This window comes from Lactuca virosa, chromosome 8 (genome assembly GCF_052849685.1).
Source record: "Lactuca virosa cultivar CGN04683 chromosome 8, Lactuca_virosa_CGN04683_v6, whole genome shotgun sequence".
Classification (NCBI taxonomy): Eukaryota; Viridiplantae; Streptophyta; class Magnoliopsida; order Asterales; family Asteraceae; genus Lactuca; species Lactuca virosa.
The window spans coordinates 210620902-210636492 of record NC_136433.1 but is presented as its reverse complement, the minus strand read 5'-3'; positions in this window follow the sequence as shown (position 1 = coordinate 210636492).

Here is a 15591-nt window from a genome sequence, read left to right as displayed (position 1 = left end):
GCCAATACAATTTTCTTTTAACTGATAAAAGCTTTTTGGTGATTTAATACTCATATTGTATCAATTTTTCTTGAATTGAAAATAGAAGATGATAGATACACTTCATATTTATGAACCTTATTAATTTGTATGGACCTCTGCAATAAACCAATAAGACAATTTATGTAAATTTCTTTAAGAAGTCATGTCTGAGCCTTCTTTATGCCACCAAAAACATTCTGAAAGGCGTCAATAAGACTAATTCCATTAGTAGGATACACTAGAGGCTTTTCATATTTCTGGTTATGATCATTTCAACCTGTAATGTCACTAGAACCATCCTAATTACTTCTTATATTTAAATGGCTTTTATTTATTTGTTTTGATTCCTGTCCATGCATGATTGACAACCAAATTTATTTGCAAATATTTTTGACCGAAATCCTTAGTGCATCCTTGGATTGTTTCAATGAATGTTGATCCGTAAGCAAGCATGGTAAGTCATCCATCATTATGATTTTTAAGAAAACCTCCTCCACCCCCTATCTATGAACTATAATGATTTACAAAAATAACAATGCACTTACATTTTTTTGTTTATTATTGGTCCAATATTTTTTGATTTCATGTTCTAAATTTTGATCAGATTAGCCTTCTTTGCTTCTATATGGTTATTATATAATTATATTTTAAGTTCTTTTTATTACATTATTGCTCTTTTATTTTTTTCTTATTAAGTATACATGAAGCTTTTCTATGTGTAACTATTGTTATAAAGTTTGGGAATATGAGTCATGATGTTCTTGACTTTTTTTTGACCTTTTTGCAAGAATGAACCAAAGTTCCCAAAAAAAGCAAATTTGGATGGTTAGTGATAGAAACATACAGGAAAATAGGTAGGTAACAACATGCAGGTTGCTCAAATCATCTAGCTAAAGAGTTATCAAATTTGCAAATAGACATACTATATTTACTGGAGTTGCAAATTCATTCAAGATGTGATTTTTGTGAATCGATGTAAAACAATATTACTTTTTTCATGAGACCCCTGACAGTGGCCAATAGATCATAAGACCAGGCTTATAAGAAGCAGCATCACCCGACGCATTATGATTACTATCCCTTAACATGTGTTCCATATGTATAAAAAGTATTATCCTCTACCATCCAAGTAATTGCTAAATATTACACTGTGAATTGCAGATTATCATTTGATATAGGATCGAAATTTATGGACCCAAAAAGAAATGGAATGATGATGAATGATGGTTTTGGGTTTTAATGATCTTCTTTGGATCACAAGAAAACTAGGATTGTTTGCACATGCTTGACTGGATATTTGTAACGACTTATAGCATCATTTGGAGTTTGATCATGATAATGTCAGCAGACGAGTGGTAGAAGAAGATAGACCGCGCAGCTTGCCAGATGAACTTCTTCATAAGATCCATACTGTCAGATATCTTACACGCGGACATTGTTGAAGTATGTTTATATCATGTCAGTCATTACTCATTAATGACATTAAGATTGGAAACTGCAGACATCAAAACCACTTATAGACTACTTGTTTTCATATAATCAATGTAGTAACTCATTTTAGTGTATTAGTTTTTTGCATTACGATGGATCTTAAGCTTTAATACTTGATAAAAGCATTAGAATTTGTAGTTATAAGGAAGCATAAAAGAAACCAATAATCGGTAGGGGATGCCAATAATATGTATTGTTATATCAAATGTTTTCATTTTCAAGAAAAAAACAGCATGTCACTTTTATTCTTAAGACAAAAACAACATGCTACTTCAATTTGAAGGAAAAAAAATAGCATGGCAATATACTTTGGATATATTTTCCTTTCAAAGTTTTTGTCAACAACTATATCAGGTCAAAGCATTTAGGATTAACAAACATGGACTTCAATGTACCAGAGGAATACAAATAGAAACTGCAACGAATTTGACTATTTTGCCCCCGGTCCAAAGCCACTTTTAATTAAAGCAGGAATTTCTTGTCCCTCAAACAAAAATATAATAAACATGAAGTCAATGTACTAGGTGATTAAAATCTAAAAAATTGCAACAAATGTGGTTATGTTGAAGCTTTAGGCCTCTACAATTACGAGATATTTTCTTCTTTGTTCAAATTCGGCATTTAGTATTACGCTTTACAACTACCTCATTTGTTGAATTGTTATGGTTGGATTTATTTTAATTACTCCTTTCAGTTGAATTATTCATGCCCTATATGTTGCTAAAGAGTCGTTGTTTTTCTGAATTATTGTTGGATTTGCTTGGATATTATAAAAATTAAATTAAGATGAATACAACATAAGCACCTCTTCTTACATAACAACATACTTACGGCTAAATGCAAAGTAGTAATTTATTGTAATTATCATTGATTTTTATTTGTTTTTGAAGTTTTTTTTATAGTTTATACTAAAGAGTTTATACCATTTTTAAATAGGCATCTTATATACCAAACGAAAATGAAACTCAGTTTGACCCATAAAAGCATCATACTTATGGCTCTTTACCGATAATAGTGATGCATGAAAACATTACAAAAATGGTCCATGTGCAGAAAATGATTACATAATTGGTCTTTGTGGTGGAAAAAGATTACATAATTGATCCCTAGACAGAAAACATTACAGTAATATATCATCTGGCAAGAATAATATTACATAACTGGTTACCAATGGTGGGATTTTTTTTGCTATTTAAAAGAAAAAAGAAATTACGTTGCTATAACTATAATTGGTAGATTTCTCATATGCAGGAAAACATTACTAATGAAACATTGATCGGTCGTTGTCATTAACAAAAGTCAATGACAATCATTATCAAATGTTGGATTATACTTGCGTAGACCCGTCTTCACTCATGATCAGTTATATGTCAGTGTTTCTCACGTCACAAGTAAAAAATAATTGAAGGTACCCATATGTGACGAGGAAGATCGTCCAAATAATAAAACAAAAAATATTGTCTACAAAAGAGGTCATTCAATGCTTATAAATATTCAGACATTTCATTGTTTTTTTTTTAACATTTCAATGTTACCAATAATGCTAAGTCTGTTTCTGTTAATTAATTTTATTATTTTTATTATTATTGTGTCATATGTTCCCCGCGTTTAACGCGGGTCATAATCTAGTTTACTATTATACCCAAAGTAAAATAAATTTACATAATTTTCCCTGTATAAGAACTTCTAATAGAAAAATGTTTAAAAAATATTATAAATGGCATTCCTTGGATGTTAACAATAAGTAAACAAATGATCATAAATGGTATTCGTGTTGGTGATATATGAAACTTAATTCCTCAAAATAAGTAAGAGATTGAGAAGAAAAATCGTAACAGAAGGAGAAGAAAAGGAAATAAAGTAAATAAGTTTTTATACATCACAAAAACAAAGATGAATAAGATTTTTTTTGTAGACTAAACAGATGGAGTGTAGCACCCGATTCCTGGTATGTCTTTAAATTCAAAGTTTTATGTATATTTTTCTGGGACTCGACGAGTTGGTGGCCTAACTCGTCGAGTAGAGTCGGGATCCGCGGGAAGTTTAAGTGACCTACTCGACGAGTCGGAGGACTGACTCGGCGAGTAGGTGCTGTTTGAGTAAAACCCTAATTTTGAGGGTTTGCACCCTATTTAAAAGCCTTAACTCAGCCTCCATCGCCCCTATCACTCCCAGAACACCCTCTACTGAAACCCTAATCGTTTGTGTTAAGATCTAAGGCCTTTGTGGTGGTTTTTGGTGATTTTGGAACATAAGAAGGAAGAGAAAGGCTTGAGGAATCAAGAGGAGGCCAGAGGAGTTCGAGTTTGTGCACTCACTGTAGTTCTTTAGAGGTATAAAGTCGATACCTTGCTTGTTCATTTGCTAGAACCCCTTTTGGGAGATTTAGGGCTTTTATAAGCCATTTTTGGTAACCAACCATGATTGCAAGCATGGTTGGGGGTTGAGGCTTCGGATCTAGGTCCAGGGAGGAGTTTCAAGGCAGAAAAGGGCTGCTTTTGCACCCATGGAAGCCCCCATGCAACTTAAGAGCCTCTTTTAGAGCCTTTTTGGCTCAAAGTCCCATGCATGCACGTAAAGTTCATAACTTTACGCGCTAGATCGAGTTTAGGGACCTAGATCTATCATTTGGACAAGAGTTTACACCAGAAATCGAAGAATTAGACTTGGACTGTATCGACTCGGCGAGTCGTTCTTGGGACTCGGCGAGTCCGAGGTTAGACTTCCCTTTTCTGTTATGGTTCATGAGACCCAGTTAAGTGAAAGAAAGGTTTTAGAGGGTCCAGGGGAGTGACCCAAACGTATTGGGATAAACCATAGTCCTGGAGTTCATAGGACTCGACGAGTGCACGAACAGACTCGGCGAGTCCAAGGCAATCTCCCAACTCTTGAAGATGAACTCGACGAGTTGTTCATACAACTCGGCGAGTCGAGGACAGGACGTGTTCATAGGATGAAGATGAACTCAGTGAGTGTTCATACCGCTCGGCGAGTCGGATGAAGGTTCATCTGAGGTTGTGTTAGAAGGAGAACTCGTCGAGTCGTTGCTAAACTCGACGAGTAGAGACGTGGATGAGGACAATTGAAGAGATAGGGACTCGACGAGTTGGCGGCCCAACTCGGCGAGTCGGATCAACTGGAAGTTGACTTTGACTTTGACTTGGACTTGGTCAGGGGTAAAATGTTCATTTTACCCTAAGAATAGATATCCGACTCTGATTAAGTGTTTTGTGGGGATTATAGCCGGAGGATTTCTGGAGCACCAGCAGACAGAGATTTCCCGCACATATTATTAGCAGCTACTCGTTCGAGGTGAGTTACCTTCCAGTAGTGGTGGGTCTACGGCCACAATGCCGGCCCACCAGTAGGAGTTGTATCTTAGATGATCGTCTTTGTGATATCATCTAGGTTAGCTACTACCTGATATGATATATCCTGGCATGATATGTTATATGTGACAGTAGTAGAGTTCGGTTGTTAGGACCGGAGGGTAGGTTAGACACCCCAGATATGTCTGACAGTATGTGATGATATGTTTATATGCTGGCATGATATGTTATATGTGATAGTGGTAGTAGGGAGGGAATAGTCCCCAAGTTCGGTTGTTAGGACCGAAGGGTAGGTCGGACACCCCAGAAACGTCTGACAGTATGTTTACGTTATGATATATGTGATAGTAGCAGTAGGGGGTGGAATAGTCCCCGAGGTTCGGTTGATAGGACCGATGGGTAGGTCAGCACCCCAGAATGGCTTGACATGGGTAAGTCAGAACCCCAGAATGGCTTGACACGGGTAGGTCGGCACCCCAGAATGGCCGTACTGGGTAGGTCGGGCACCCCAGAATTGCCCGGCAGTATGTCTGCGATGTGTCTGTATTGTATGTGGTATGATGGGGGAACTCACTAAGCTTTGTGCTTATAGTTTTAGTTTTGGTTTCAGGTACCTCTTCGTCTAAGGGGAAGGAGCCGGCGGTGTAGCAGCGCATCACACACACACACATGATTTCCGCATGGAGTTTTCTGGGATTGTGCTCTGATTTAGTTTACTTGACATTATGATTTATCAGACACATTGTTATATTTCTGTTTGAAAATGATATGACATGGGAATTGTTTTGGTAATTATGTGGAGGATTGCTTATTTAAAAATGAAAAAAAAATTGGGCTTAAAAATTGGGATTTTACATGGAGATGTACCTTCGGTAGTTTGCAGAGACGAAGAAGAATTATTGAATGACATGTTCCAAGACGTCAATGATGAAGCGAAGAAGATGTCAATCACGATATTTGTAAGTTGGAGGATTATAATTAGCTGATTTTAAGGATCGCATATCTCTATTAAGTTTGAAATTTTTGTTTACATATATAATACGTAATTTGAATGCAATGTAATTTGATATTAAAACTAATTTCCTTAATCTTAGGAGATGAGTTATTGACAATTGAAGATTGAAGAATTGCATGGGCGGAAAAATAAGTCCAAGAGTTTCTCGTGGCATATATATATATATATATATATATATATATATATATATATATATATATATATATATATATATATAGGGAAAAGTTCAATAGAGAACCATTATTAATCAAGGAACCAATCCAAAACGTCGAAAAAAGCGGTCAACGGCAAAACGAAGGGTTGTAGACTTTTACAATGGACGCACATGCACCGGATTATAACAAAACTCACTTCCTTTTTTTCATTTAAATTGTTTTTAGGTCATGTTTTTTATCGAAAAAAAAACCCGAGTATACCGTTGTTCACGATTTTTCGTCCTCTTTCCAAAGAGATCCATGATTATATATAAAAAATGAATTTTTTTTTTCGAAAAAAACCCACTTCATTTTCTTTGTTGAAAAGTTAAGGTCTATTTTTTTATAGAAAAAAATTAATAAATATATCAAATTTCATGTTTTTTTGTACTTTTTAAACATAGATTCATGTTCATGTAAAAAAATGATATTTTAGTTCAGATTCACATTGTGAACCTGTTCATATTCATATTGTTAACATGTTCAAATTCACATTGTGAACTTTCTCATATTCACAGTGTGCATAATAGTAAGTCAGATTTACAGTGTGAATCTGAACTGATCGAGCTTTTTCACATTGTGAATGTTAAAAATTGAAATATTTACAGTTTAGATTCACAATGTGAATCTACACTGTTCGAGGTTTTTTTTTAACCTTCTCAGATTCACAGTGTGCATAATAGTAAGTCGTATTCACAATGTGAATCTGAACTGATCGAGCTTTTTCACATTGTGAATGTTGAAAATTAAAATATTTACAGTTTAGATTCACATTGTGAATCTACACTGTTCGAGGTTTTTTTTTAGTCGGTGTTGATGTTTATTAATAGAGTACAAAAAATTAATATTTTTGGTATAATTAGTTTTTTTTTTATAAAAATAAACATAAATATTGAAAAAACTACCAAAATTAAGTGGGTTTTTTTCGAAAAAAAAAACTCGTTTTTTATATATCAACATGGATCTCTATGGAAAGAGGACGAAAAATCGAGAACAACGGTATATTCGATTTTTTTTTGATAAAAAATGTGGCCTAAAAAAATTTAAAATGAAAAAAGATGTGGGTTTTTGGTAAGGAGATGAATTTTTTGGTATAATCTCGTGTCCGTGCGTCCAATATAAAAGTGTACTTCTATTTCCTTGGTCGTTGATCATTATGATTTCCGACGCTCACGATTGGTTCCTTGGTTCTTTGTTAATTATGGTTCTCTATTGAACCTCACCCTATATATATATATATATATATATATATATATATATATATATATATATATATATATATATCTTAATATCTTATTAAACATATTGTCTATTTCTTGAAAATTAAAATGTATAACTCTTATAACACCATGTAGGGGTGAGCAAAAACCGAACCGAATAAAGAAAAACCGACAAAACCGCAATAAACCGCAACCGAAAAACCGAAACCGATGCAAAAACCAATGGTGCGGATTTAATTTTTGCAAAAACCGAAGGTCAACGGTGCGGTGCGGTTTCTATCCTAAAAACCGGTCCACCAAAACCGAACCGCACCGCAAGTGTGTATAGTAATAAATCAATCAATGTATATTATATACATGCTATTAAAAATATTTATAAACGATAATATATTTATTATATGTTTTTTGGTGTTTGTGTAAGACTATATGGGGTGCAAAAGAAATGTTCTATTGTTAGCCAAACGTACTAATCGATTACATGTAATAAGCTTGTAACAAATTAAGTCAAAATCAACCAACCTTCAATTATTAATTAGTTTGTGAGAGTAGTCACAAGTTGTATTTTAAGCGACTTACAATTTTTGATTATGTAATTTTGTTTTGAGCTGAAAATGAATGGTTTAAAAAAACAACACAAAACAAGCTTACATGCACATGGTTTTCAGTTCTTACAGTTTTAAAAAACCGCACCAAAAAACATAAAAAAACTGCACCAAATTCTTAACACGGTTTAAAACCGAAACCGCACCGATACAAACCGAAACCGCATTTAAAAACCGAAAAAACCGAACCATTGCAAAACCGCACCCAACGGTTTTAAGAATGCAAAAACCGCACCATGCGGTTTGCGGTTCGGTTTGGTCTGAAAACCGCACCAAACCGCACCATGCTCACCCCTAACACCATGTACAATCCTATTAAGCTTACAATGCAAGCGTGTACACATGCATATCATCGTAACTTACGGTCTTAGCTTCTCCTATGTCTAGATGTTGGAAAACCCTAATATCCTCCATTAGTCGTCGTTTCTCCCATATCTCTTCCGTCTCCCTCCTTACTCTCTTCAAAATTCGGCAGCCTCCGTTACCACCACCCTCCTAACCTTGATGTTACCTTCACTGGCGTCTGACGCCCGCTTCTACCTTATGTCGAGACGAGAAACTCTAACTCTATCTCGCTGCCACCATCAACGCCACCATCACACACTTGAAACCCTAACCCTAAAGTGGCTCCACCATCACCACCAGACATCTCACACTATTAACCGGATCGAGGTGGTTTATTCAAGAGTTTCTTTATGTTCTTACTTTATTTTTTTTCCCTTCATGGATTTGTTGAATGTTTAATACAATGTGTGGATTTTGCTCAGATTATTTGTTGAATGTTTCATAAAATGTGTGGATTTTGCTCAGATTATTTCTATGCTTTTGGACGATCAGTTTGTCAATCTCGATTCTGTGAATCATTATAAACAAGTGTGTTTTGGTAGTCTATTTGAATTATACTTATTTTTATGTCAATTTCATGAGTCATATGCGATGTATATATGGTTCATGACCATATGGAAATTGGGTGATTTTTTTAATTCTCACATCCTTCTTTTTCTACGGATTTTGTATAATTTGGTTGATGGTGGCAGCGAGATAAACTCCATTGATATTGGCTGCAATGCATGGGAAGATCTCTTGTGCATTATAAACACAGAGGTATACAGTGATAAAATATTGACGACATTGTGATTCATACAAAGAGATACATGAGGTATATATATATAGAGAGAGAGAGAACAACAGAAACCTTAATATACTGCTACACTAGGTACACTACTTTTATTACTTGACTAGACTTGGTCTTCAGCACATGGTAAACCAAATTTTACACATGACTATCCGTTATTATTCACAAAAGTTCATTGAAGTTGGGGCTAATGTATGTCAATTTCTATTCGTTTACATAGTAACCCCCTAAAAACACACACACATACAGAGACATGCATGTATGTGTTCATGGTGTCAATGGCGAGCTCTACTGAAACCTCAAAATGGCCTACTTTATCCGTCACTCACTCTCGGCACCGTTTCTACATCATGTCGTCTCGGGTAACATATTCTCTTGTCTTCATCAACTCGCGTTGGCCGTAAACAATATATCATTCAGTCCAATACCTTTTAGTTTACTATTGGAGTAAGAGACAAAAACAAGATCCTGATGATTAGCTTTTAAAGGAAATTCAGAAATCTCTGAAGGAATCATTAGAAAGTGTGTTGTTGAGTGGCAAGGCTAAATTAGAGCTCAAATGGTTACACAAAACAAACTCTTTTTTGATTTTGTAAATGTGTTCATTGTTTTGCAATTCACAACTCATTTGTTTTAACTTTGAACAATTATATTACAGGATTAAAAAAAAAAAACAATGCTCCAAGCTAAAATAGACAACTTGGAGACAATTTATCCCATGGCTTTTATTGCTATCATAAAATATTGTTTCTCTACAAGGTAGTTATTACAAATTTCAAGTCTTTTTCAATAAAAAAAACTCCCAAAAGAATTCCATAATAAAATGTAAAACAATTTAAAAGTTTCAATAAAGAAATATTCTAAATGCCATGCCTCAAATCTAAAACTCATATAAATGTGTTAATGAATTGACATGTCTACAGTTACACCATTGATATTGCACTTATATATTCATCAACTTTTTTCAAATATTCAGAAATGGAACATCAAGGCAACCTCTAATTGCAACTCTTGCAGGGGCACTTTTCACATTTCATAAATTGCGGGTCCTACCATCTTCTCTTGAATGTCTTGAAGAGTATTCTCTTCTCTGGATCACATATGTTTTTCATCTTAATACAGATCTTGACAAGCTATGAAAACATCCATCTATGTCAAATTTGAAAGCAAAGGTGTGTAATGTGTATCTTTTGTTCTAATTCTCTCAATCTTTATTATCTTTTTAAAATCTGCATCCACATCAAATGTTGCAGGTAAGAGTACCAAGATTGAAAGGTGAAAAATTTGGCTCTTTGCTACAAGATCACCACGTCCATGCCTAATTGGTCCTACAGTTGCAAAAGTAAGTTAAATCGTGTAATTTGTGTTTAATAATCATTACAAGATATTAAAAACATTGATTTTTGTTCAAAAGATTTTTTTTATTTATGTTTTTAAGGAAAATATATCACCACATTGTGTCAATTCAATTACGCATATGCACAAAACCCTTAAACTAAAATAGGAAATAAAACATCTTTTTAACAGTTTTTATGAAGTGGCTACATAAATTTATGACTTTTTTTTTGCACGGACACAATTTTGGTGGTATACTTGGGTTGAAGCTCAAGTTGAAAGACATGCGAGGTAACCATTGGTTTCTTGTTGTTGATTGTTTTTTTATTAATCATTAATATGCCAAAAAAATAACATAAATATTATTTGAGCAGCATGCATTGACTAGATTTTGTGGTGGTATGTCCAAAAGCATGATGATGTAATAGTTATAAATTATAATATGAAAAATCTCATAAGGTTTGGATTTAATTATTATAATGTTGTAATATGGTTATTTGTCAATCATATTTACAAAAAATAAATGAAACTATGTTGATATTTCAATCATTTAATCAATTTAGATAACTTGACATATAAATACAAAAAGGAACAACTTTATATAAAAAATAAGTTTTTGCCAATTGAACATTCATATTCTCAAATATCTTTTAAAATAAGTCAGTTTTGGATGTATTCTTTTTCCAAGAATAATATGTAATGTAAATGTTTCTTTAATTACTGTTATAACCTTTAATATGCATAAGAAAACCGTGTTTTATTTTTATAATTAATGTATAAGTAAAATTATAATAAAGATTTATCAATTTGTCCATGTTTTTATTTGTCAATTTTTATCTTATTTTTATATGATTTACTTAATTGAAATTATGATATGCACAAGAAAATCATGTTTTGTTTTTATAATTAATATATAATACAATTATAATAAAGATTTATCAATTAGTCCATGTTTTTAGCTGTCAATTTTTATCTTATTTTTTTTGTATGATTTACTTAATTGAAATTATGATTTTACTCGACTTATGTTTGGTATGTTTTTTATCTTATTTTTAGTAGGATTTGTTTAATTGAAATTATTATTTTAGTCGACTTTTTTGTATGATTTTGCATATTTTTGTTAAGATATTAGTTGCATTAATTTTGGTATGATTGTACTTTATAATTAACTACTGCCATCATATTTATTCCACAACAACACAGTATAAACTATTTGTTATACTATTTATTGAGATGTTTATATGCTGTTAGTTCTGATTTTTATATGCTCATTTGCTTTATATACTTTCTATTCTGATTTTTTACAATACAATGCTATAATTGTACTTTCAAAGTACAATGCTTAGATTTATAAATTTTTTCTTTATAAAGCATTGTACTGTGAAAGAACAATGCTATAGTTTTGTAAAATATAAAAAAAAACATTTTACTAGGTTTTTTGTATAAAAATCTTATTTAGGTTTTACTAAACTTTTATTAAGTTGAGTTTTTTTTTATAATATTAAGTACAATACTATATTTTGGTTGAAATTGAAAAAAAAATTGATTGTTGTATTTCTACTTTTTTGTTTTTTGTATACTATTTATTTTAATTTCCAACAAAGCAATGCATTGTACAATAGAAGCTTTTATGTTATAAAGCATTGTGCTTTGAAAGTACAATGCTATAAATTAGTAATAATATGATCATATTAATTTTAGTATGGTTCTACTCTTGGCATTTTGTATTAAAATCTTATTTAGGTTTTATTAAACTTTTATTAAGTTTATGTTTTTTATTCATAAAATTAAATACATTGCTATATTTTGGTAGAAATTAAAAGAAAAAAAAAGTTTTCTAATTTTCGTTATACTATTTAAAAAAATGTATCTGTTCTTTTTGTATTCAATCTATTCAGGTTGTAATAAACGTTTAAATTAAATTTTATTTTTAGTTTTTTAAATTAAGTTCAATTTTTTATATAATTGACCCCATGTTAAACTTTCATTTTTTTTTTCAAACTTGCTATGATCTTTAATCTGATTTTTATGCTATTTATTATGATTGTATAATCATTTGATGTTTAATGCAAGGCTACCAATATATCGATGCATCAACTTTTATGTGTACATGTTCTAAATGAACAAAACTGTATAATTGGCGATTGTTGTAACTCTTGTATTGTAAAATCAACTATTAACTTCCCGATGTATATTAAACTTCCAATACAATTGTATATCTATAGACAATAGATGAATTTACTTACCAATAGCAATGTACATATTCTCCATTCAGTTTAATGCACCAGTTTCAATTTTAGTTTTCAACAACAATTTGTGTCCCGCAGCATTGCGCGGGTACACAACTTATATATATATATATATATATATATATATATATATATATATATATATATATACAGAGTTAAGTACAAATGAGAACACTAAATAAAGTGAGAACGTGAGAACACTAATTTATGTTACTATTCTGCTATGAATTTTGTATATACAACGTTATGACATTATTCATCAACAAATATATGAATAATCACACATTAATATTCACATTAAAATTTTGTATGTACAACGTTATGACATTATTCATCAACGAATATTTGAACAATCACATATTTAACATTCACATTAAAATTTACTAAATTACTACATTAATATATATATATATATATATTATAGTAGAATAGCAATATAAAATTGAATATATTCATATTATAATTACTACAATACTATACATATTAAATTCAAAGAAGAATAATAGCATACAAATGGTGTTCTCACGTTCTCACTTTATTTAGTGTTCTCATTTGAACTTAACTCTTTCTCTCTCTCTCTCTCTCTCTATATATATATATATATATATATATATATATATATATATATATATATATATATATATATATATATATATATAGAGAGAGAGAGAGAGAGAGAGATAGAGAGAGAGAGAGAGAAAGAGAGAGAGGCTCAAATGTTTCCTACAACTATTGTGTGCATGAATGCACCGATAGGAATTTAGGAAAAAAAATAATTAAATAAATCATTTGAGGGCATTATAGTAATCTTTGCCTATTTAATTATGGTAGATAATTAATATATTTATTATCCCTTTAAGTATGGGATATCAAAGTCAACCCTGGTAGAAATTGGAAGGCAACGAAGGCGGCGAAGGTGGAAGCCCTAATTTCATATCAAAACGAAGGAACGACTGTGGGGTCATTTCGTCTTATCTTCTTCCCCGAAAAAATGAGACTCACAAACAACGACACAGGATATGAGTCGCAAACCAGACTACTCTTTTTCTTCTTCTTCATTAGGTACAATCCCCTGCTCTCATCTTCATCTTCACCAGCTTCTCCATGGCGGGTGGTGTTGCAACGGTGCATCATAACCTCAAGATGCAGCCTTCTGTCTCACTCCTCCCCTTATCTCAATCCTCTTTCTGTGGCACCAAATTCAACACCTCCATTCAGCATAACCCGATTTTGAATTGAAAATCATAACCAAGCGCAGGGAACCATTTGGGTTATTTCTCCCTCTGCATCTCTCTTGGCTTGATTAAAATAGTGGAGATGGAAATCCATGTCAGGTGGTGATGGTGAAATTAGCAAATTTCAAGAAAGAATTCGTTTCTATAAGTCCTTTATACCTCTTTATCCTTTTGCAATTTTGATTCTTATGATTGGATAATTACCACAAATTTTTGATTATGGGAGTATATGACAACAATTCTGCCGGAATGGAAGATCAAGTTCTAATTCTGTCATAATGGAATCTCGATTTTATGGCATGGAATCTCAAATTACTCGTTAGTATTTGAAGGTATACACTCTTTTATTGTAAATTTAGTCACATTCATGTATTTATTAATTACATATGTTGTATGTTTCATCAAATGGAGTATAAAGATATGAGCATCCGATTTTGCCCGCCAATTGTTTGCTAAAATGCTTGAATCAAATATTTCAGCCAATTTTTTTGTAATCTTTGAACTATCATATCTCTCTCATACTAGCTTGGAATGATTTGAAGTTTTTTTATGCATGTTCTCATTTGTGTTAGATACAAGTTAGGTTCTGAAGTCATTTTAACTGGATTAATATTGGCTGAGTTACAGTCCTTCGAACATTGGATGTTAATATGTGTAGTTATGTTACTTTGTTGTTTTTATTTTATAAAAAAAAAGATGTTATAAATTCTATTAGAATATAAGTTAAAACTTGTGTGTATTCTGTCAGAATTTATTTATATAAATGCATTTTGTGAAAATGTCTTTAAGAATGTTTTGTTAACAACAAGTATATTTGTTTAACTGGTAATGCATTGTAGCAGAATTACGAGTAATGCATGTTATTAGAATAGCGATAGTATATTCTAGCAGAATAACTAGTAATGCATGTTATTAGAATAAATTACAATTGTTTAATGTCTACGACATTCTATCATAATTTATCGTTTTTATTCTTTTAGAATGCTCTGAATTTTTTAATATCTGAAAGTTGATTATGTTTTTGTGTGTGTGTGTGTGTGTGTGTGTGTGTGTGGATTTAGGTTTTGAAGAGACTGCCATTGATGTGGAAAAGGAGAAAAAACATGGAGAACCAGAGTGTATTCTTGCAAAATGTATTATGCTAGAATGTATAAAGTGTTTCTTAACAATAATATTCTTTCGGAATGGATTAGTGTTTTTGTTAGATTTTAATGTTTTTTTTTTCTTTTTTAACCATTTTTAGTTTTAATCTTTAAGAATAAATGTAATCCTTAAACCATTATTAATCATAATTTTTTAGAATGAATGTAATAATTGTTTATAGTCTTATTCTTTACGGATGAATGTAAATAGTGATTCTTAAAGAATAAAATTCGTATTCTTTAGAAAATGTTATTCTTGATAATATGTTGTATAATTCTTTAAGCATGTTTAATATAAAAAGTATCTTGAATGAAACCATATTCTGCAAGAATAAAACCGCAAATATATTTACTACTTTATTGTTGACTTTTTGTCATTCTGACAGAATAAAATCGGTTATTATTAAAAATAATATTAAAATTTAATTAGAATTAATTTAAAAAATTCAGATTTTTAAAAAATAAGGGAATTAATGATCCCTTAAAATCCGAAAATTTCCTTTTTTAAAATAGATTAATTGACCAAAATACCCTTTTGCTGAAATTTGTGTGATTATATGATGCATGCCACCATATTGTAATATCATAGACCATCAGATCATGACTGTTGATTCTATTCATCC